The sequence below is a fragment of the Macrobrachium nipponense genome, chromosome 7 (genome assembly GCF_015104395.2).
Source record: "Macrobrachium nipponense isolate FS-2020 chromosome 7, ASM1510439v2, whole genome shotgun sequence".
NCBI classification, from domain to species: Eukaryota; Metazoa; Arthropoda; class Malacostraca; order Decapoda; family Palaemonidae; genus Macrobrachium; species Macrobrachium nipponense.
This window is the reverse complement of record NC_061109.1, coordinates 80,162,874-80,187,099: the sequence shown is the minus strand read 5'-3', so window position 1 is coordinate 80,187,099 and position 24,226 is coordinate 80,162,874. Positions and strand designations below refer to the sequence as shown.

Genomic DNA, 24,226 nt, shown 5'->3' with positions numbered 1-24,226 from the left:
TGCTGCTGAATTTCTCGAAAATGCGTTCTCCTTTCCTTTAACTTCCTTTGCTATGAAGCAATTACCATCATACGCCCCCCAAAAGAGAAAAAAAATGAAATCAACTGATTTTATTTTTTTTTTCTAAAGAGAAGCAAGAATTAAATAGCAGGGAAACAATTCTGCATAAAGCTTTATTCCAGTCAAACACACACGCTTCTTCACACACACTCACTCGTGCAATAACAGAAAACGGTTATTAGGCTACTCATTCTGAGAAATCTCTAGAGAGGCTACTAACTATAACATTATCCTTCTCTCTTACTTTTTCCGTTTTCTGAACTCTGATTAAAACTTATAAATACGAAAACACCTCTTGTGTTTTTCTCAAAATTAATCTCACTCAGTAACACTGTTACACGGGCGGAGGCCACGGCACGGGGCGTTGTTTATAATTCTGAAGCAAATTTACATTCATTGCCTTTGCTCTACTCTTACCCACATTAATTCTATGATATATATTTCCCCTCTCCTCTAACACTGAAAAAGGACCTTCGAACTTATAAGGAAAAAATGGACTTTCTCTCGAGACTAGTACTAAAACTTTATCTCTTACACACAAACTTCTCTTGTTTGATCTAAGATCAAGTTTTCCTTTAATTTCCCCTTGACTTCCTCTCGCATTTTCTTTCGCTTAGTGCCAAGCTCTTCCGTTCTCCTCCGCTAGTTGCCAAACATCTCTTAGCTTGTTTTTATAATACTCAAGATTAGTTATGCAATCATCTCTACCCTTACTTCTAGGCAAAGTTCCGAACATACACATTTATAAATTCATACTCTAAAGATTCGCCTACTGAAGGAATATTACACAACTGAACTCTGGGAATTACTTGAATCGGTTTCCCGGCAATTTGATATTCAGGACAGCTCAAAACATGCCTCTGAAAACATACATCATTTTTCATCTTAGGCCGAAAGTACGTCCTACTAATAGACCTGAAAGTTTTATTCACTCCTAAATGTCCTTGCTCATCATGTGCTAACTTAAAAATTAATTCATGAAGCTTCCTAGAAACTACGAATTTTTCTGTGATTCCCCCTTTACTACCTGACTTAGGACAAACATGACACAAAACTTCGTCCTTCACACAAGAAGTTTCCTTACACACATCCTTGAGATCATCATCCAGCTCACATTCAAAAATTCGGGTTAGTGTCTCATCCTCTCTCTGCAACTTGACTAGCTCATCCTTATCCAAAACATTAGAGCCTAATTCATCACCGTAACTAGGACTAGAAACAGGTACATTTACAACGTTACTCTCGACAGCTTCGCCTTTCCTTTGGCTATCACTGTCAATGATAGAGTTAGGTCTCTCGGCCACACTCATGCCAAGATCAACCTCGCTACATCTATCACACTCATTCGAATCCACGAACTCACTCACGTTCAAATCCACGAACTTACGTTTGAATCCACAAACTCACTCTCGTTCGAATCCACGAACAAATTATGACCATAGTCTACGTCTGTATCTAAACCCGACATAGTTACTACCCTTTCAGGCACTGGAATATTCCTCACAATAGGATTCACATTCTTGGATAAAGCTAAGTCGTTACCGACAATAATGTCAACGCCTTCAACGGGCAAACTGTCCACAACTGCAAGTTTTACTTCTCCTGACACTACCTGACTTTCTGAATTCAACTTCAACAAAGGACAAAGAACACAAGTGTTAGGAAATCCACCTAACATGACTTTCTCTTCCATATTGATTTCTGTCCTGTTCGGCACACACTCACTTCTGATCAGTGAGACAGCAGATCCTGTGTCTCGAAGCAAGGCTACTTCTCTCGAATCTACTCCTCCAAGAGAGGAAACTACGCCTTCCAACAGAAATTCACCAAACTTTCCTAGTTTTTCTCATCACATAATTCCTACTTGACGAAAGGTTAACTAGAGATACTGGTTTCTTACCGTCCTTCCTTTCTGCTGCACAATTTCTCGCTAAATGCCCTTTCCCATTACATCGGAAACAAGTTAATTCTGAGCCACTAGATGCCAGTTTACTCTTACAAACCTTAGACGTATGACCAGGTTTTCCGCATGTATAACAGGAATAGTCACATCTACTCACATTGCTATTACTAGGACTGAAACCTTTACTGCTTTGTACTCTACTAGACGAAGGATCATTTGGTTTCTTACTAACACTCAAATTATGAGTTAGACTATATTCGTCAGCTAGCCTAGTTGCCCCTGCAAAAGATACTTCTCGCCTATCCTCTATATAAAGTTTAATCTCAGGGGATACGTTATCTTTGAAGTTTTCTAACAACACTAAGTTCTTCAAACTATCAAAATCCTCAACCTTAGCAGAAGTTAACCAATCAAAAAACAGCCTTTCTAACTTCTTACCGTATTCTACATACGTAATATTTTCATCCTTTCTCAAATTTCTAAATTTCTTATGGTATGCCTCCGGTACTAGCCTATATGCGCTAAGAACAGTTTCTTTCACGATATCGTAATTATCGCATTCCTCCGTAGACATGCAACTATACACTGTATAGTTGCAAAACTGACTGCAAATATAAAGTCCACGTTTCTTTAGGAGAACCTACTTGTTCCATTAACTTCTCAAAACACATGAAATATGTCGTAACATCTTCCTCATCAAACTTTGGTACTAATATTAGCACTGAACTGATACTTAACCTTTCAGTTTCGTTTTCGTTTTCGCCTGTCCAACTGTTACGAGTACTTTCCCTTAACCGAGCAATTTCCAACTCATGCATAAGTACTTTTTCTCTTTCTTCCTGCTGCATTACCAACATTTCTCTCTCGCGCTGCATTTTCATCACTTCTCTCTCGCGCTGCATTTTCATTGCTTCTCTCTCTTGCTGCATCTTCATTACTTCTCTCTTTTGCTGGATTTTCATTACTTCTCTCTCATACTTTTCTCTTCCTTTCTTCTCAACATACTCTTGGAGATCATTCCCCCCTAGACCTAGTAGCTTACCCAACTCAATAAACCCTTTCACCATCTCACCCATTCTGATTCTTTCTATATTCTCCGTTTCAAACTGTTAAAGTGTTGATAGCCTAAGCAAGGTCGCCACAATGTTACGGACTCTGAGATCTCAGAGACAATGTTACGGTGTTGAAATATCCTGGAAAGGGTCGACACAATGTTACTTCTGAGAGAAGTCCACTTCAGGTTCGATATGAAATAATAATAAATAAAAAATATATATCAACACAAACAGTTGAAACTGGGGATACAAATATAGAAAGAAACACTAACGCAACAAAGGTTTATGTACAAGCTTACTAACAAAGGTAAATGCAGAATGGTATCTCCTATTTACATAAAAAGATAGAATCTTACACTGCAGGAACTGGGGGAACAGTGAGGCAATTCAAATAGTACTTGCTAGTCAATTTGGTAATTCAAGGCTATGGCTTCATAAAAGTAGAGCGGCAATTGCAGACGTCCTCTTGACTCCGTATTGTAGAAAATAGTCTATTTGTAAGGCAGGAACTCCCCCCTTTTCTTCTCCGAAGTCTGCTCAATGTAGAGACAAATTGGTCGTCCACTCCTGAAGACGTTTAGACCAACTCTCAAACAACTCTTCTTTTGATTGATACTTCGTCGGTTCCTTCTTCTCTAGTCTCTCTCTGACGATCACTGCTGCTGATCTCTCACTGATAATCTGATCTGTGGCTCTTACTAACTGGTGATCTCTCTCTTTTACGATCACTGTTTGCTCCTACTTCCTCCGTTGTATTTATACGGCATCCCGGGGGCGGGGCTTACGGCGAGCGTCACAGGTTCCCGAGATTGCTAGAATTTCTTAGATGAATCTAGACGAGGTATTGCATCAGAAATCGCGGCGTTTCTCACGTCCTGACGAGATCCACAACACTCCTGCCGATTCTAGAACCATCATGATAACAGGCACCTCCAACACGTTGCGCTAACGCCTCCTTGCTGCCGAATTTCTAGAAAATGCGGTATCCTTTCCTTTAACTTCCTTTGCTATAAAGCAATTACCATCACACCAGGCCCCTCCGGAAGACCAAGAAACCTTGTGCGAGGAGGTGGTGGAAGAGGTGGCGGCCATCAGTATCCTTCATGAACCCATGACCGTCAACACGCAGGAAGAAGGTAGGGAAGTAAGTGAGGCCGGTAGTTTTAAATCTCGATCTGCTAAAAAGAAATAACTTTCTTTCAGCCCAACTCCGTCTTCTTCCTCTTCTTTTCAGGGCTTCTCAAAGTCCATGAACCTTGGGGACAGGTCTGGTTCCGTGATCCCCAAGGTGAAAGCCCTGAAAAAGAAGACTCTGCCTAGGACTACCAGACCAACTAAACCTGCTCCGGCGAGTTCCGCCAGGTCGTCATTGTCTCCCATGCCTATGGCTTCCTCGGCTAAAGCTACTCCCCTGCCTAAGGGGTCGAGAGCTAAGGTATCTAAAGCCAGACCTACGGAGTCCGGCTTCGATCCTGATGCCTTCGCTAATCTTCTAATGGAGAAGATGGGCAATATTGTGGACTCGAGGTTGCAGTCGATGTCTTCTCAGCTCGCTTCGAGCTTGGAGACATTGGGTCAGTCCATCCTGTCTCTGGCTCAGAGACTACAAGTCCAGGAGAGTTTGCTGGCTGGACTTACGCAGTCCGGAGACACACAGCAGTCCTTCGTTGTGCCGGACGCTTCTAAGCTTCTGCCATTCGAGAACAGCAACCCATGGTGGTTGGCTCTGCATGCTCCCTTTTCGGATGGCATGCTGACAATTGAAGGCTGTGGAACCCGTTCCGTGGTAGATTACGTCTTCCCGGCAGACCTCCAGTTTCCCTTCCCAGGCTTCACTCGGTTAGCTGAGGAAGCATTAGTCAGGGTAGACAGGGTCCCAAAGGAAACTGTAATTTATCCTAGGGACCAGGCACAGTCGGCATGGGTCCGCACCCTTTCAGAATGGGAGTGCGTCAACACCGGACTGACGCCACACAAGGGTTGCTACACCATGTTCGTGGTGGGGGATAACATCCCGACCTCTTGCATGTCTTAAGATCGCAGAGTTAACTCTGCAGGCCGGAATGGAGGAGAAGCCGATGCCTCAGCTTCGAGAGACAGAGCCTACCTCTCTGCTCTTTCCCGGAGATCTGGAGTGCTGGGTGGGCGCTCCAGAAACGTTCACAGTGGGCAAACTCGATCCGGAGTGTGCTTCCACTCAGTATAGTGAACGACTACCCAGAATCCTGGATGCCATGGTAAAGGCAGAATTTGAGTCCAGGTGTAGACTGAGTAGGTCGATCAACTCTATTACTACATCAGAGTTGACGGCTTTTGTCTACTCTGAGGAATCTCTATTCCGGGTTCTAACAAAGTCACTTTTACAGACTTTTAAGTGTGACCTTTATGACTTTGTGGTTGCTAGGTGGAACTGCAGGAAGCATGTCTTTGCCGATGCTTCCATTAGACACGAGCCTAATAAGCTCATTAAAGCAGCAATCCGGGGACCTAACCTCCTTCCTGAAGACGTAGTTAACAGCATCATCAGTGAGGCTGCTAGGGCTAATCAGAACCTTCGTGTCCGCTGGGGTCTTCCCTCCAAAAGGAAGTTCTATGAGACCTCCGGACTGCAGCCCAAAGGTAGGAAGAGGGTCAGGAAGTATCAGCCCTTCCAGGCCCCTCAGACACAGACGGTGATTCAGGCAGTTCCCGTCTCCCAGATTGGTCAACCTTCGACCTCTAAGGCACGACCACAACAACAATTGGTGTTGCTGCAGAGTCAGCCAACTCAGCAGTCCTCGAGTTTGGCTACTTTCGTGACGTCCCCGGCCTTCAACGCTTCATTTGAAGCGCAAGGGGCGTTTTGAGGCTATAACCGACATGCAAGGGGAAGCAGAGCAAGAGGTGCTTACCGGCACAGAGCTGGTTCCAGAGCTCCCTCCAGGGGCAGAGGTTCCAGAGGAGCCAGAGGAAGTAAGACCTCATCCAATCTATGAGCCTCTCCAGGTAGGTGGGAGACTGTACCTCTTCCGGGACCATTAGACCTTCAGTCCGTGGGCCCACAGTATCGTATCAAAAGGTCTGGGGTGGAGATGGATAAAAGGGCCTCCTCCACCAGTCAGATTTCACCAAATTGCAACGACAGACCTTCTAGACTATGCCAAAGACTTTCTTCAAAAGAAGGCAATAAAGGAAGTCAGACACCTGAAATTTCAAGGACGTTTGTTCACCTTGCCAAAGAAGGACACGGACAAATTAAGTGATTCTGGGCTTGTCCCGTCTCAACTCATACATTCAATGCAACAAGTTCCGCATGCTAACCGTCTCGCAGGTGCGGACCTTACTTCTTCATGGGGTCGTCACCACCACTATCGATCTTACAGACGCTTATTATCACATCCCGATAGCGAGAATCTTTTTTCCCTACCTAGGCTTCAAACTAGGAAGACAGGCTTACTCATTCAGAGTCATGCCATTCAGGCTCAATATAGCGCCCAGAATATTCACTAAACTAGGAGAGACAGTAGTTCAGGAACTAAGAGCTCAGGGGGTTACGCTAGTAGCTTACCTAGACGAATGGCTCATTTGGGCACCCAACGACAAGGAATGTTGCAGTGCAACAGCCAAAGTAATAAAATTTCTAGAGTATCTGGGATTCCAGATAAACAAGAGGTGTCCGTCTCATTCCGGCGTCTCTCTTTCAATGGTTAGGAATTCAATGGGGTCTAACCGCACACAAACTATCTCTTCCGCCAACCAAGTGCAAAGAGATAGCGAAAGCTATGAGACAATTTCTCAAGAATAGACAGGGTTCTCGTCGTACCCAAGAAAGAGTCTTAGGTTCACTTCAGTTTGCTTCAATAACAGATCTTTTGTTGAAAGCCAGACTGAAGGACATCAATCGGGTATGGCAGAGAAGAGCCAACAGCAGACTCAGAGACAAAATCTCCTTGATTCCGCTGATACTAAGGAAAAGACTTCGTCCATGGATGACAGTCAAGAGTCTTTCTAAGTCGGTACCGCTCCAATTTCCCCCGCCGTCTCTATTAGTCCACACGGACGCCTCTCTGAGCGGAAGGGGGGGCTATTCTCAGTACAAAAAGGTTCAAGGAACGTGGTCGACAGTATTCCGCCAGTTCCATATCAACATCCTAGAAGCAATGGCCATTTTCCTGACCCTGAAACGACTAGCTCCGGCCAGGAATATTCAAATCAGACTAGTCTTGGACAGTGCAGTGATAGTTCACTGCCTAAACAGAGGAGGCTCCAAGTCGAGCCACATAAATCACGTGATGATAGCAATCTTGTCGTTGGCAATGAAACATCATTGGAACCTGTCAGCAGTACGGAATGTCATTGCGGATTCACTGTCCAGGACAACTCCACTGGAATCGGAGTGGTCCTTGGACACAAAGTCATTCAATTGGATTTGCCTACAAATACTGGGCCTTCGGGTAGACCTGTTCGCCACGGAGTCCAACCACAAACTTCCATGTTATGTGGCTCCCAATTTGGATCCTCTGGCTCACGCCACAGATGCGATGTCCATAGACTGGAACAATTGGCAGAAGATTTACCTATTTCTGCTAATAAATCTTTTGATGAAAGTTCTACACAAACTCAGATCTTTCAAAGGGCGGATAGCACTGGTAGCACCCAACTGGCCAAAGAGCAATTGGTTTCCTCTTCTACTAGAGTTGAAACTCCGTCCCGGACGGATTCCCAACCCAAAGTTGACTCAGGTGGTACAAACTCGGACTGTGTCAGCTTCCTCAAGAATTCTGAATGCCCTAACTTTATGGACTTCATGAAGTTTTTGGCAATTTTCATAAGAAAATAAAGTTTTATATATATACTTACCAAGTAATTACATATATAGCTATAGTGTTCACTAATACGGCAGCTCATATTCAAAATTTCGTTGGTAGCACTTCAATTTAGTTTATGTAGATAACACCCCATTCCACCAACAGACAATCCTCCTTCATTTTGTGTCTTTATGTCCATCAGAGGGGAGGAGGGTGGGAACTTATTTTGTAATTACTTGGTAAGTATATATACATATGAAACTTTATTATAAAAATGTCATTTTTATATAAGTAACTTACCAAGTAATTACATAGCTGAGTCCCATAATCACAGGAGGTGGGATACATGGACATACTATTCTACTCCAAAAAAATTAAGTCGTAATGAATTTGAAATAGAAAAGTTGCTAGCATTGAATACAATGCTTGTCAGTTAAGATAGCCTGTAGTATAAAACTGTAACTGGTTGTTGGTCAACTTGACCTTTAGTGGCATGCCAGTAAAGCCAAGGGTCACCTCTACTTAAGTGGGAGCTTTGTAGTGATGGAGTACTCTGATGGCTACCAAAGCATCAGTGGAAGTTGTGCAGCTAAGGAGTTACCCAATAGCTAGCAGTACCAATATAAAAAAACAACCAGAAACACTGTCATCTACACTGAAATATTTAACCCTGGATAGATTTCGCTATTTTGGTACCCCTTTAAAGGTGCGTGGGGTCAAGCTCGACCCGAGCATCCAGAAAAATTTGTGAAAATTCAAAAACTTTAGCTATGCTGTACATTTTAATTTCTAAAATCAATTTCACCATTGCCGAACACTACTGAGAAGATAAATCATACCTATCTACAAATTAAATATTTATTACAAATACAGTAGTACCTCGAGATACGAAATTAATCCGTTCTGAGGCGGCCTTCGTATAATGAGTTTTTCGTATCTTGGAACACATTTTACATGTAAAATGGCTAATCCGTTCCAAGCCCTCCAAAAACACCCCATTAAATTTTATAATAAAGCTAAATTGACCTATAAACAATGAAATACTACAACAATTTGGACCATTCAATACCTAAATTAAGAATAAAAATCCAAACCTGTAAATAAAGTGTATAATTAGTGTACAAGAAATATTATTACTGTAACGTAAAATGTCGAAGCTTACCTTTCGAGTAAGACTATCTCTGAAAGTGGCGGCAGAGGAGGAGGAGGAGGACAAACGGCAGATAACGTACGTATGTACATATACTTAACTTTACGAAAACACATAAAAAATTTAAGGAAAACTATAAAAATAAAATTTACGAAAAACATTAACAAAACTGTAACACTTAACTTACAAAAATCTAAAAATTACGTAAATTTTTTTTTTTTTTTTTTTTTTTTTTAACGTTCTGTTTTCATACATTCAACTTACCTGTCAGATATATACTTAGCTATAGACTCCGTCGTCCCCGATAGAAATTCGAATTTCGCGGCACACGCTACAGGTAGGTAGGTCAGGTGATCTACCAGCCTGCCGCTGGGTGGCAGGAATAGGAACTATTACTTTCTAAGGACAGATTTTCTCTATCGTTTGGATTGTAAACATACGTTTACGGTTCCTCCTGATTTGATTTTCGTGTTTCATCGCCATCGATCTTCTGGGCTGTCTTTTGCAGGGAAGTACTGTGTCTTTGGTTCGGCATACGCTTTTATTAACTTTTTAATGAATTTCGCTTCGAAATTTCGAAGAAAATACTAATTGAAACTACCGAAATTATCGGTAGACACTCACATAGTTTGCAATAAAGGGAATTATTAATATTTATTCATTATTACATGTAATAAAGGTTACAACTTTATTGAGGAAATATTAAACTCTAATTTCCTACTTTTGGAAGTCAGAAAAGCATATAACTAGATACGCTTACTTTATAAGCTTTAATAGCGTTTGTGCTAACGAGCAGTTAGAGTATTAGCAGTACTAGTAGTTGTTGTATCCTCATCACCTTCTTACTCCACAGAAACTACAAATTTATATATGCAAATTTGAAGATAATGGATGTAGCTCAAAAGCGAGCTCTTAAAAGGTAAGAAGTGAAGATAGTGTTCGCCATTGAAGTGGAGGGTGCGTCTGATCGGCTCTGTCTCGCTCCCAGGCCCAGAGGAGAAGGAATGTCGACAGTCGTACGGAGGTTACTGAGAATCCCCACCGATCAGGCGTCCCCTCGGCAGACTCTGTAGAACGTCCCAGACTGCCAAGTTTGCCATTGGAAAGGCGTCCTAAAATAGTGGAGGGTGCGTTCCGATCGGCTCTGTCTCGCTCCCAGACCTAGACCTCTTCCAAGCTCCAGGCCCAGAGGAGAAGGAATGTCGACAGTCGTACGGAGGTTACGGAGAATCCCCACCGGTCAGGCGTCCCCTTGGCAGAATCTGTAGCGTCCCAGACTGCCAAGGATCGCCATTGGAAGGGCATCCTAAAAGAGTGCTTTTTGTCTTCCGATTCGTCTCCTCGAAGAAGTGGATGGACTTCCGACGAACTGTCGCGTCCGATCAAGAGGAGTTGGAAAGCTCCGACGTTGGACTCGAGCCCGGAACGTTTCCCGGACGATTCTCCCTACGAGAGGAAAAGAGCCAAGAGGACAATATCTCGATCTCCTACGCCTTCCAGAGCGCATTGTCCTATTCATGGCAAAGAAAAGGAAGAAACCGCGACGGACTTCCTACTTAAAATGCAGGAACAAATTTCCTCTTTAGTAGGAGTATTGAGAAAAGACCTTCCGAGGAGAAAAGACTATTTTCTTCCTGTTAAGAGATCTCGTCCTACGGGCGTTCCGGACTCCAGCCTTACCTCCTCTACTCCTCGTACGAGTACAGAGAGGAATAAAGAAAGAAGGACGAAAACTCATAGGATTGAGACGCAACATACGGACAATGACGAAGAGTGTCCGAGTCGGACAGAACCACCCAGGCGCTCGGCGCCAGAATTGGACTACTCGGACAGGAAAAAGTGTCCTACGCGGACGACGCCAACCAGACACCATTCGCCAGACGCGGACAGCCCGGACAGGCGGATATGTCCTATGCGGACAACTATGTCCAAGCGACTCGTGCCGATTGCGGACAGCCTGGATTGGACAAAACGTCGTGCGCAGGCAACTCCGTCTGGGCGACAGGCGCCAGAAGCGGACAAGACGGACAGGCAGAAGTGTCGTACTGGAATGACACCAGCCAAGCGCCAAGTTCCATAGGTGGACAGCTCGGACAGACGACACGGTCCGAGACGGACAGATACGTCCAAGCGCATTGAACAAACCAGACTTTTGGCAACAGTTAAGCACCAAGCGCCAAGATCTTCCTCAAAAGAATCATACGGAGAAATCAACCAGGAAGCATATCTTTATGATTTGGACCAGGAGCGGATTTCTCTGGACAGAGACGAAAGGTGCCGCACAGGCGGCCGTCGTCCTGTTCACGATATATCCGTTTCTGGTGGAAATCTGCCGCAAGCACAGCTGTCTCCTGAGAAGAAAGCAATATGTCGCGCAGGCGGCCGTCATTCTTGTCAGGAGGACTTAGATGATGATGGAGTTTTTTCTCAGGATCGTTTGCAAATTAAACAAGATTCGTACGAGCTCTCATTCATTGATTAGAGGCTCTTCCAAATAATAGAGGCATAGAATACGGCCTTATATCCAAGAGAATAAAAATTTGAGGGATTCTCTTCGATCCTAGAGTTTTCATTGCGATCTCTTTCGACTAATACTAATTCGTGTTTATTGACGAAAAGAACGAAGAGGGCAAGATTTCCATTCTCTCTCTGAATTGGAGAGGAAAGAATGTAGTAGCAAGACTTGCTGTATACGACAACTGAATGACAAGTCATATACCCATACCAGAGTTGCCTTTGTGGTTCGCTATGGAATTATCTATATCCTTACAGGTTTTTTCCTGGTAAGGACTTCACTTAAAAGGTTTGTTACGACAATACCTACTCAGCTTCGGTATTTAACAAAGGTTGTTTGGCTTAAATTTGCATTATTAAGAGCTTCCTTAGGCTCGAGAATAATTTTATTATATTCCTTCATTGAATGAAGTAACTGGCAACTCATGATGAATGCAGTCAGGCAGCGAGCGAGACTGCCAGGCTGTCATTCTAAGGCCAATACAGTACCATCCGGTTCTCGGTCATGAGTAGTCGTTTACATCTCTCTCTCCAACGGGATCGAATGGTTAACCGTATATTCCCCCTACAATCATGGACTTAGTCTCGAATAGAGGAGATAGTTAAGGTAACACAAATAAAATATTGTCTACCTTTTGCTAAGAAGCTTTCAATAAGAAAGATATTATAACCTTTCAATGCTGTTTACCGTAGGTAACATTATTAAAGGATTCTAACGCAGTAGAACATTATATTATATAATGCTCTCATGCGAACGAAAGCATGGCTTATTAGAATACATGCTTAGTGAGAAGATGGATGTAGTAGAGAATTCACTTCAAGACTACGGTATGGTCAAGTCTTTCGAGAAACGCACACAACCTTTTTAGAATCGGATATTGCTCAAGAGAAGATGGATGAGTGGGATGGGAAACATTCTCTTCGTGGCAGAAATGGTTTCCCTGAATGGACTATACTTCGTATATAAGAGTTTTTTCCTACTAAGAACGGAATTAACATGTGAAAGGAGGTCGGGTACCATAAAGGCACAGATGTTCTGGCACATAACATAAAGAGAATTAGAAGAAAGCGCCAGCCTGGCGCAAAGCGCTAGAAGTGCCAACCTGGCGCAATGCGCCAGAAGCGCCAGCCTGGTGCAATGGGCAAGAGCACCATCCAAGATATTTTCTCGTTTTAGCAAGTTATTAACCTAAGAATCCAGTAGCCTCTCGGACAGCAGGCTCGGTAACGGCAAGAATCGTTCCTGATTTCGTTACCCTTTTTATCACTTAGGCCAATTCCACGACTCTCTCATATCGCAAAGAGCATCGAGAATCTCTTTTTTCGCTCCTCTTCGCATTAAAAAAGAGAACCTATTTGGAAAACAGACAGGGAACATAACGATCCTTAAGAGGTTCGATGCAAGATTTTGCATGTCCGTGAGAACCTTCTCGATCGACGATAATAACTGTTAACGTATGTCTAACATTTATTGGAAAGAGTTGTGAGAACCTGCGGAAAGTCTTCTTCATAGATCTCTTAGCAAGGTAGAAGACGAACAGGCTTCCTATAGAATGCTTCCTTTTCCTCGAACCAAGAGAGGTAGCAATATACGCCATCTTTATTTTATAGAAAGGGGAATATACTTTAGTCTTTTTTTTCCCCTAAATATAAATATAAATTCTTTACAGAATTTAAGATAAAGGGCATCAAAGAAAGAGAGGATAATACTTTATGCCTCATTTTGGCCTCAGAGAGGTTGGATTCACAGAGGTCACGTTCTTCTCACAGCATGTTTTTGGAAGTCTTTTCCAAGAGAGTCTGGATATTCTATCAGCATCTATTATTAAATGGACCTTAACAACCTCTCCACTCTGAGTCTGTCTGCATGCAGACTGACCAGAAGTGGACATAAATGAGAGGATTTTTCAAGGTAGATGACAATAGTCATGGCCTAGACATAGAATTGCTGCAGATCGTGCTAGTGGGAATGAGGAAACTGTCCTCTTCCGATACCTCTGTGAACCACATAGCGATTTTTTCTTCCCTTTCAGAGGGAAGAATCACCTTTGTATATATCTGCTATCAAAGAACGCAGTAAAAGGCTATACTCTGTCTCTACAAAGGGAATTGGAGATAGCAGAGGATTAAGATCTTCGGGATCTTATACGATACCTCAATATGACAAGAGTAGGATATCATGTACTTCTAATGGGATCTTTTTTGTGGCCACAGATTCCATGTTCCGACAAGATGGAACTGCTCCTCATCAAACTTCTTTGAGAAATTTTTATGAGGGAATTCTTTGTTTCTCTGGGTCCTAAACGACCAAGAAGACAAGTGACTAGACAATGGGTTCTTGCCAGCATAGTATGTCTGGCAAAAGAACTGAAACCCCCTATTCCTGATTCAATGTTTTCAGATAGAGGTTTCGTTGTCCAGGCAGAGTACTTACATTTTCATCTACAGTAGAATGGTTCAAACGTTTGCCTACAGAGTCTTTGGTATACGATGACGGCTCGAAATGCTTCCCAGAAGGTGTTCAGAGGGATACAATAAAGAGCTAGAAATCAGGAGTACTCCCAATTTCAGCTCGGAGTCTCCTTCGACTTCCAGGCTTCTTCCCTTCCTTCGGGCAAGGATAGGGAAGATTCTGCAACGAGACACCCCTTCAACATGTAAGAAGAGATCTCGTGAGCAACGGAAGTATTCAAGGACCCTCCTCGGAGGAAGACTTATCTCTCGTACGGTTAGATATCCTATCGTCTACTGGATGTAGCTGATTACAATCACCTCCCCTTACCGGAGACCAAAAGCTCAAAGTGAAAGAATTTCTTCCACCCTTCTCCAGTCTCCTGATAAACGATTGCGGATGTTCAGGACTTTCGGACAATGTAGCGCCAATCAGGCGCCAAAATACCAGAACAGGCGTAAAGACGCCAGAGGAAGACAGTCCAAATAAACACTGTCATTGTCTGATGAGGAGAAGGACGTGCCTCCAACTGGTGCAGATGCGCTAGAGGCAAATAAATTCGGAAAAAAGTGTCCAATGTGGGCATCGCCAGTTTCCTCGAGACTCTTAACAAGCTTGGAGCTCCAGCAAGTGGGGAGAAGTCAGCCAGGCTCCAGGCAGGCGCAAGGCGCTAGCCAGGCGCGAGGCGCCAGGCAAGCAACATGCGCCAGCCAAGAGCGAGGCGTCAGACAGGCGCGAGGCGCCAGCCAGGCACAAGCCAGGCTCTAGGCTTCATCCAGAAGAGATCAATTTCAAAGAAAGCCCTGGTCTTCTTTGGAACAGTGTGATCTCTAAAGCACTTCTTAAGTAACTTGATGATTCCTTCAAACAGCTGAGAATTAAAAGCGCTTGAAGTGCAAGCTTTTAACAATTCTTGTTCTTTCCATAACCATATGTCGTGAGAGACATATTAGCTGTAATTTACGGCAGATGCAACTCTGTGTTGTCTTCTCTTTGCACGAAGGAGGTCAAGTTGACCTATGAGAGATCCTTCTCTCTTGGTTACGTGTCTACGGATACGTTGCTGGGATAGGGAGCCGACACTGATCCTTAACTAGTGAGTTAAAAAATTTTATTTTAACTTAAGTATACTATTTTCTTTGGGTTATTTGAAATGAGTTTGGGGATAGCTCTTTTCAAATTAAGCGCAAACCCTCGTGTTAGGATCAGGTGATCGGGATCGGTGTTGTGTTCCTTAATTATGCTAGTAGGCATAGGTGTGTTGTCATGTAAGTGGATAAGACCCCATTGACAAATGCCCACTAGATTTTGTCAAGTAAGTGGATAAGACCCCATTGACAGATCTACAAAAACTCTTAGCCATAGGTCACATCCTCGCTGAGGCTCTTGAGACAAAGCAGACTACTAGCAATAGCTAGGAAGTCGACCCTTCGTCGAAACACATAGGAACCAAGGTTTTATTTATTTATTACCTACAACGTATGTTGTTTACCTGTCTAATCAGTAAATAGCTGTCTCTTGCCCTCCACCGAGGGGTGCCAATCAGCTAAGTATATATCTGACAGGTAAGTTGAATGTATGAAAATGATATTGTTATGATACAATAAAGTTTCATACATACTTACCTGGCAGATATATACTTAAGCTATAGACTCCCGTCGTCCCCGATAGAAATTCGAATTTCACGGCACACGCTACAGGTAGGTAGGTCAGGTGATCTACCGGCCTGCCGCTGGGTGGCAGGAATAGGAACTATTACCTTCTAAGGACAGATTTTCTCTTCCACCTGTCTCCTGCGGTGAGGCTGGGTGGGCCATAATCGTATATATCTGCCAGGTAAGTATGTATGAAACTTTATTGTATCATAACAATATCATTTTTCATCACTTGGTTCTTCCTTTTTGCTTTCAACTTTCTGTTTTTTATCACCTGGTTCTTCCTTTTTGCTTAGTCCTGCTAATGCTGAAGGCCTCTTTAAAAAATAACTATCCAAGGAAGATTGCTTCTGCCTGCTTTTGACAATGTTCCTGAAACGACTCGGGCAAACGTCATCGAACTGCGCAAGCATACGACCTGTGTGAGCCTTTTCGGGGTGTCTTTTTTTTATGAACGATCGCACTTTATGAAAAGCGGCTAAGACCTCCTTAATTTCTGCCGTTGTCATAGGCTCCTCCTCTTCATCGCCGCTGCTGGAGAACTCCTCTTGAACGACGTTATGTTGCATGGCCTCCAACTCCTTCAGGTCATGCGTCGTAAGCTCCTCTTGGTGCTCCTCGAGAAGGTCGTTGATGTCGTCCTCGTCGACAACCAGCCCCATGGACTTGCCGAGTGCAACGATCTCGTCAAGATCTGGTTGGGAAACAGTTTTGGGATCGTCAACTGTTTCGGACTCAGCAGCACCAGCTTCGCCCACGTCGAATCCCTCGAAGTCTCGGTCGGATACGGCATCAGGCCAGAGTTTCCTCCACGAGGAATTCAAGGTTCGCCTCAAAACCTCCTGCCAAGCTTGGTCAATGAGTTGGATGCATATGACGATGTCAAAATGCTCCTTCCAAAATTCATGCAAGGTGAGGTTTGTGGTATCGGTGATGTCGAAACATCTTTTGAAAAGATGTTTCGTGTACAGCTTCTTAAAGTTCGCTATCACTTGCTGGTCCATGGGCTGGAGGAGAGGGGTGGTGTTGGGCGGAAGAAAAAGAATCTTAACGAAGGAATACTCCGCTAGGATATCTTCCTCGAGGCCCAAGAAGGGTAGGGTGGGGAGGGGAGGGCATTGTCCAACACCAGCAGACATTTCAGGGGGAGGCGCTTCTCTTGCGAAAAAACTCTTCACAGTCGGGCCGAAAACACAGATTTACCCACTCGGTGAACAAAAGCCTCGTTACCCAGCTTTTGCATCAGCCCTCCACATCACTGGAAGCTTCTCCTTCAACACTTTGTTTGGGGCCTTGAAGGCTCGAGGAGTCTCGGAGTGATACACCAGTAGGGGCTTCACCTTGCAATCCCCACTGGTGTTCGAACAAAGTGCGAGCGTAAGCATGTCTTTTCATAGGCTTATGCCCGGCCCGGGTAGCTTCCTCTTCCTCCGTGATGTACGTCCGACGAGGCAATTTTTTTCCAAAAAGGGGCCAGTCTCAATCACAGTTGAAAACCTGCTGAGAACTGTAGCCTTCCTTGGTCATCATCTCGTCGAAAGTCTTCTTAAATGCTTCGGCCGCTTTCGTGTCCGAGCTGGCAGCCTCCCCATGACGCACCACCGAATGGATGCCAGTCCGTTTACGGAATTTCTCGAACCAGCCATGCGAAGCCTTGAACTCTGGGGTTTGCATTGAAGTCCCTTCCCCTCCGTCGTCTTCCGCCTGCGCAATCAAATCTCCGAAAATAGCACTGGCCTTGTGAGCGATTGCCGTCTCCGTTACTGTATCGCCAGCGATTTCTTTGTCTTTTATCTAGACGAGGAGCAGCCGTTCCATCTCGTCGTGCACATGGCTCTTGCTGGACAAAAATAGTGCATGCCCTTCGATGGTCGTAGTTGCTTTGATGGCATCCTTCTGTTTAAGGATGGCCTATTGTCGACGGATTATGGCCGTATTCCTTTGCGATCACACTCAATCTCATACCAGCTTCGTACTTCTTTATGATCTCCATCTTTGTCTCCAGAGACAGCATGCGCTTCTTTCCGTGAATTTCAACTTTCTTGGGACCCATGACTACGTTAATTTACGTAAAGTTACACAAATACGTAATAATACAGTCTTCGCACAACACTATAATATGTACTGCAACGAAATCACTAACGAATTTACGTTACTAAACGAAATCGTTGGAGCGAACGAATGCCGAATGCGTACGGTAAAGTTTCGGGTGCGAAGTGGCCGAGCTAAAGCATGCCAACACGTAGTACGTATGTATAGAAGATGCATGATGGGAGGGATGCTGTCCAATTAGAGAGAAGGATCTCATGGCTTGGCTAGCATCAGGAACCAATGGGAGAGCAGGAGGATGGTGGCGAGTCTACGATAACTAAGATGGCGGTGTGCGGCGCGAGTTTCAAAATTGTTATGGGGCGAATCTCGGACTTTCAGAAACCTTTCGTATCTTGAAAACTTTTCGTATGTAGAGCAGTAAAATTTTTCGTCTTTGCTTTCGTAACTTGGATTTTTCGTAAGTTGAGCCTTTCGTATCTCGAGGTACTACTGTATATTAATAAGTATATACAAAAAATAATTTATGAAAATATTTTTAAAAAATACAAAATATGCTATATACACACAAAAATGTAGGGAATCCTACCTAAAATTACTATTTACAATATGTGACTCCCAGAAAAGGTGTCGGACCCATAGAGGTGAAAATCTGAAAAGAGAAAAAAAGGTTAATTTTTTTTTGGCCAAAAAATAAAGTCAAAATTTCACAATATTTTGGTACTTAAATGAAATAGGAAGTGGCTAATTTTTTTTTTATAGAATAAAGTCATATTATCCTAGAACAGAATTATATAAAAAGATCTGCACTAAGATGTAATTTACTGTTATATCAGAAATATTATTCTCTCTCTCTGTCAAACAATATTCTGCTAAAATATTTACAAAAAATACAAAATACGCTATTTACACACAAGAATTGAGGGAATCCTTCCTAAAACTACTATTTACAGTATGTGATTACCTGAAAAGATGTCAGACCCGTAGAGGTCAAAATCAGAAAAAAGAAAAAAAAAAGGGTAAGTTTTTTGGTCAAAAAATTTTCAAAATTTCACAAATTTTTTGGGTACCTAAATGAAATAGGAAATGGCTAATTTTTTTATAGAATACACTCGTATTATCCTAGAATTGAATTATGTAAAAAGATCTGCACTAACATCTAATTTAGTACTGTCATATCAGAAATGTTACTCTCTCTCTCTCTCTCTCTCTCTCTCTCTCTCTCTCTCTCTCTCGTCATTTCTCCCTCATCTCTAATCTCTCTCCTCTTCACTCTACAGTGTGTCGATGATTTATTGGCATAATCTGATGTAATCTGTGACCAGAAAAGGCACAGACCCACTACTTCCCACCCCCTCTCTCCCCCTCTTGTCTCGTAATCATTTTAAGGTCATCTCCTTGCCTCCCACCCTTCGTTACACAACTTTGCCATAGAGGTGTCACTCCTCTAAATTATCATCAACGTCACTTTCTAATTCCATTAGAAGTAAGTTGATGACATCCATGCCCAGAGAATACTGCCTGCTGGCCGTTGTTGATGAGAAATGCAAAAAAAAAAAAAAAATTAAATAAAAAAAAAAAAAAAATAAATAAATTTTTAAAAAATGCAAAAACTGAGAAATTGGCATTCTAAGGAAATTGGACCAAATGGCAATATAAGACATCTCAGCCACATCCAATGGCATCCATAATGTACACACACCATCTACCTACAGTTTCCAACAATACAAAACTATCCGTGTCAACAGTGTTAGACAGGAAATCACTACTTGATAACTTTGCCTTTGTATCCCACACTTGTTCAAAACAAACAATTAGTACTCAGAAAAGGGGAAAATACAAAGGCAAGGCAAACGCAGGTTTTGACATGATTGTAGTGTGTGTTCTGCTAGCCTCTTGCAGGTCGGTCACACCCAGATTCAAGATAGACGATGATTTATGGGAAAAAACATGTTTTTTTAAACACTCCTTGGGTCGTGCTCGACCCGTCGCACCTAATCAGGGTTAATATCACAACCCATCCTTTGAGAGTGGTGGGTGCTTCAGGTACTATGTACCTCCTGGCTCTTAAAAACTCTGTTCCTTGTAGAAGATGAAGAGATAGAACATCCTATGCTGCTTCTTGCCATACCAAGCCAGTTCCTATTCTGTGGTACTGCAGAATTTAAAAGTGCTGTTAAGCTGGCACCAGGTGAGCCATGGAAGCTTGCAGATAGGTATAATTATTGCTGGTGCTGGACTGTAACTGGTGTCAGGCAAACTAGGCACCTGTGGAACTGCTTGGAGTTCACAGACTATATAAGCTCTAACGTTGGTGCCAAGTGAGCTGAGCACCAGGGGAACCCAAAACTCTGGGCGCTGGGGCCTCTATAGCCGGGGCCCGACTTGAAGCTGGCACCAGGTGAGCTAGCAGCTCATGGTTCTGGAAGCTCTATAGCTAGCAACAAACTGCAGTTCACACCAGTCTGGAGATGGTGCCAGGTAAGCTGTGGTAGCTCGCAGAAAGGTAATTATTGCTGATGCCAAACTTTAGTTGGCAGTAGGCGAGCTGGGTGCCAGGCAAACCCAAAGTTCTAGCCACCGGGATAGCTAGTAACTCTGAGGTACTGGAAGTTCTATAGCTGGCGACAGAGCAATTGGTTCAGTTTTCACTCCATATGATAGCGAGACACTTAAGCCAATTTTAGCGGAATGGAAGCAAGGGGCATATGAGCCTGAAATCTACAGAAGCAGAGGCTACTTTGATGGTGTTAGCTTTCACCTAAAGAAAGCAAAGTTGTTTTCCTGAATTTGAGAGTAACGGAGATGAAATCTCTTTAGGGTGAAGGAAAAAGTTATCTTGGTCAGATGGCAAGGAGGATCTTGACAGACCATCAAAAGAATAAGAAGGCCTTCTTGATTATCAAGTCCTGCTCAGGTAAATTCCTAAAAACAACTCCAACTGATTAGAGTGCTCACACCTTTCCCTCAGAGTTTGTGAGCCCTCCTGGATGCTTGATCCATATGCTGGCGCCAGGCTGTAACTGATGTGACGCGAGCTGGACGCTAGGCCATTTAGGAATTCGGAGCTGAACAGTTTCTTGAAGCCAAGAGTGTCTGTTAAGCTCCAAGAGAGAAAGAATAGATCCAGGTCTTGGATGGATCCTTGTTCTTGGTTAAAACAAACGAAAACAAGGAAACTGCATCTGTTGCTCTTAGTTGGGCACGTAAAAGGACTCGAGAGGTCATTGAAAAGATAAAATATCCAGGTCTCTGTGCTTAACCGGAGATAAGCATAGATTGGTACCTCTTAAAGGAAAGTGAGAGATCCTAGGTCTCTGAAACAAAAGGGTGTTCTGCAGCCAGTTCAATGATGTCCTAAAAAAAGAGACATAAGAGTCTGAGACACCAGCTTTTGGAAGACAGTCACTAAGTCTGGTAGACAGTGGAATAGGTTGACTTTTGAATCTTGTAAAAACCTCTACAATAAGGCTTAAGACAACCCTCTGGACAGTCAGGCACCTGTCTGGGCAAGATCGGACCACCTTTGGTGGTATCTCTAAAGCTAGGTTGACTGATTAGACACAACTTGGAGAACAGAGCATGGAAAGTCCACTAACAGCTGTTGGTTCTGGAGTTATAACTTGGAGAACAGAGCTTGGAAAGTCCACTAACAACCGTTGGTTCTGGGGCTATTACATTTGCCAGAACGGACCAAGAGGGTAACTGGAATTGAGCCTGAGACTGTTTAGCACCTCCTCGATCATGTAAAAGGCCATGCATATGGTGAGGAGGACCGTCTATAGCATGGTGCCTGTTGCCCATGCCATGACTGGAGTAAGGTGAAGGTTCCTTGAAGAGGCCAACAGGTCCAAGGTTGGTTTGCATCTTACAATAATCAGATCCCAACAACCTAAGGGATTAAAAGGTCATGAAGGGAAGGACATGCTTTTGATGGCCCAGTACATCCTACAAAACTTACTTGTCTGAAAAAATCGAGTGACTAGAAAATTTGATGTGTCAGTCGAGGAAAACTGCTGTTGGTCTATAGGGAATGCTGGATGCAGCCTCCCTGTTTAAGCATAGGTGTTAGGACTGAAGTCTTATCTAAATAGACTACCATAGTCTAGATGTGAGGTAGGTTAAGCAGTACTAGAGCCAAAAGAGAAAGACTTTTTGTTCTCCAAAGTATAAGTGAAGGTTCCATTCTTCTTGGAGACCGAGTCCCTGACATCTTCCCGGTTCCTCAGGTGGGCTCCTTAACCTAGATCTGAGGTACTGAAACAAAGATCAGAACTAGGCTCAGTAGAAGTCGGTCGACACGTAAAAACTTAAGTTATGCCCAGACAAAAGGGGAAGACAAATGCAAGAAGAGCTAGGAATCTAGAGAGAGCTCTGTCCCTAAAGAACAGAACTACAAAACTCTCTGGAGTTCGGACGAGGATCTGGAAGAAAACCCCTTGCATATTCAAGCTTGTATCCAACTATCTTGGAGAATAGGTAAAAGAACCGTTTGGATCATCTCCCTCTTGACCTTCATCTTCTGTCAGAGAGAGAGAACTAGGGTTTCCAAAATCTTGACCAGAAGGTCTAGAACTGACTAGACACTAGGAGGATGAAAAGAGAAAATACATACACTTCTCTTGCTCCTTTAAACAAAAGGCCCAGTTTCAATCTTGAAAAAACACTTCTTGTGTGACTAGAGAAGAAACAAAAGAGGTAACTTCAATCAAAAGCTAAAAAACTTGGACACAGATATCCTTGTCTGGGGTTGACATGGTCACTGCTCAGTCAAAACTGGCGCACAAGGTAGAGCAGGTGCCAGGCCAAAGAGGAACTAATGCCATACAGGTGGACGGATACACATTGTTCACTTTGGTTTTATCCTAGTGCAGAGGCCATGCTAATCTTTTGTATTGTTCCAATTGTAGTATATGGACTTCCCAAGCAAGTATACTGTACATACCTCTACAGGGATTATTTCTTCTCTGTTGAGCCCTTGTACATTTTCAAAATAAGGTGCTTCCCTTTGTTCTTATGTGATCCTCAATTCAGGCAGTAATTTGTATAATCTTGGTGCACGATATCCGCTCGGAGTCCTCTGACACTACTGGGAACTCAGATAGGGAGACTGCTTTGGTGTCAAATACTAGCACTCAACAACTGGAATATCTGCTTTTTTAACAGCCGAAATACATCTGAAAAATGCACTGGGATCCAAATCTGTTGACAAAGAATGCACATCATTAAGGGCGCCTTCCAGTGGCTGTCCGTCGAGAACTGCGGACAGCAGGCTGGACTGAGTTGTAACTACGTAGGGTCAAAACCCTTCAGACTCCCATGGACTTCAGTATGCCTCCTCCCTGGTGCATGGGGGTCTGACAGGGACTGAGTTTAGTCATCTCCACTACACATTCGTAAGATGCCTTTCCAGTAGCTGTCTGTCAATACCTGGAACCTTTGTCTAGGAGTTCAAGGGATGAGTACCCGCTTCCTCCACTGCACTACACTTCACTGTTACAAAGTTAATATTTGTTAACCAAGACACACGACTGGCAAAGGTATGAAAAAGAAACAAGGGAGTCAAGTGCAGGAGCAAGTGGCAAAAGGCTAGTAGGAGAGAATTGGTGCCATGGTAGTTACCTCTGGCGCCAAGAGCACGAGAAAGGGTGCAGGTGTTGTTGCCACCTGAGATTAGCACTAGCAAGATAGTAGCTTTCTAGCGTGAGCTGAAACTCAACTAACGAGAACACCTATTCACAGCAGTCAACAAAGCACCCGATTCTCTCCTTACTACTCTCTGCCTTAACACTTTTCAGTTCTTCTGCATAGGAAAATGTAAAGGTTATGTCAAAAATCTACCGAAGGCTTACAGGAAGCATAGGTCCTATAAATAAATCATAATTGCAAAAATTACAGGCCTAATGAAATAACCAAATACTTAAGAATTATTTCAATGCAATGCAATTATCGGTGGCTTGTATGAAGCCTAAGGCCTATAAACAAATCATAAATTGCTTACATTATGGCCTAAAGAAAAGATAATAACAGAATGTAGTAACCTCTTAAATACTTTAAGAAGGTACAACCATTAATTGCAATAGTTAATGTACAAAGAAAAAGAGTAACATACACCAATTACTTTTATGATCAAATACCAAAATATCCAAGGATTACTTTTAAGCAAAACTATATCAGCTCGCTAGTAGTTTAAGGCCTTAAAACAATTCATAAATGGCCCAATGAAATAAGGTTTAACCTACGTAGACCAATTGCTTTTATAATGGAATGTCATAACACAAGAATTACGTTAACAATAAAACTTATTGGCGGCTTGCTAGGAGTTTATAGCATAAAATAATTCATAAATTGCCAAATTTATGGCTTGATGAAAAGGAGTAACATATAACCATTTACTTTTATAATGTTATGAGCCCCTGCTCCCAACTCCTTGGCGATGAAAATATGCTCTTTTATGCTTACTCTCTCTGCTGTGGATTCAACTGAATATTGAGACCTTTAACTCATTTACTTCCATACATTTTGCCCTTCTCTTCTTCCTCTTTTGATGACGACCTTGGCATGGTTTTCGGATTACTGAATTCCCTCCTCTTTGAACTTG

General features: G+C 43.0%; 1 protein-coding gene and 1 pseudogene across 1 annotated transcript in view; one reads left to right on the top strand and one right to left on the bottom strand.

Annotated features, from left to right (window-relative positions):
• Positions 1-24,226, top strand: part of LOC135217632 (protein OS-9-like) — a 209,487-nt gene that overhangs the window by 167,508 nt on the left and 17,753 nt on the right.
• On the bottom strand, positions 22,464-22,559 carry LOC135217799 (U6 spliceosomal RNA; annotated as a pseudogene).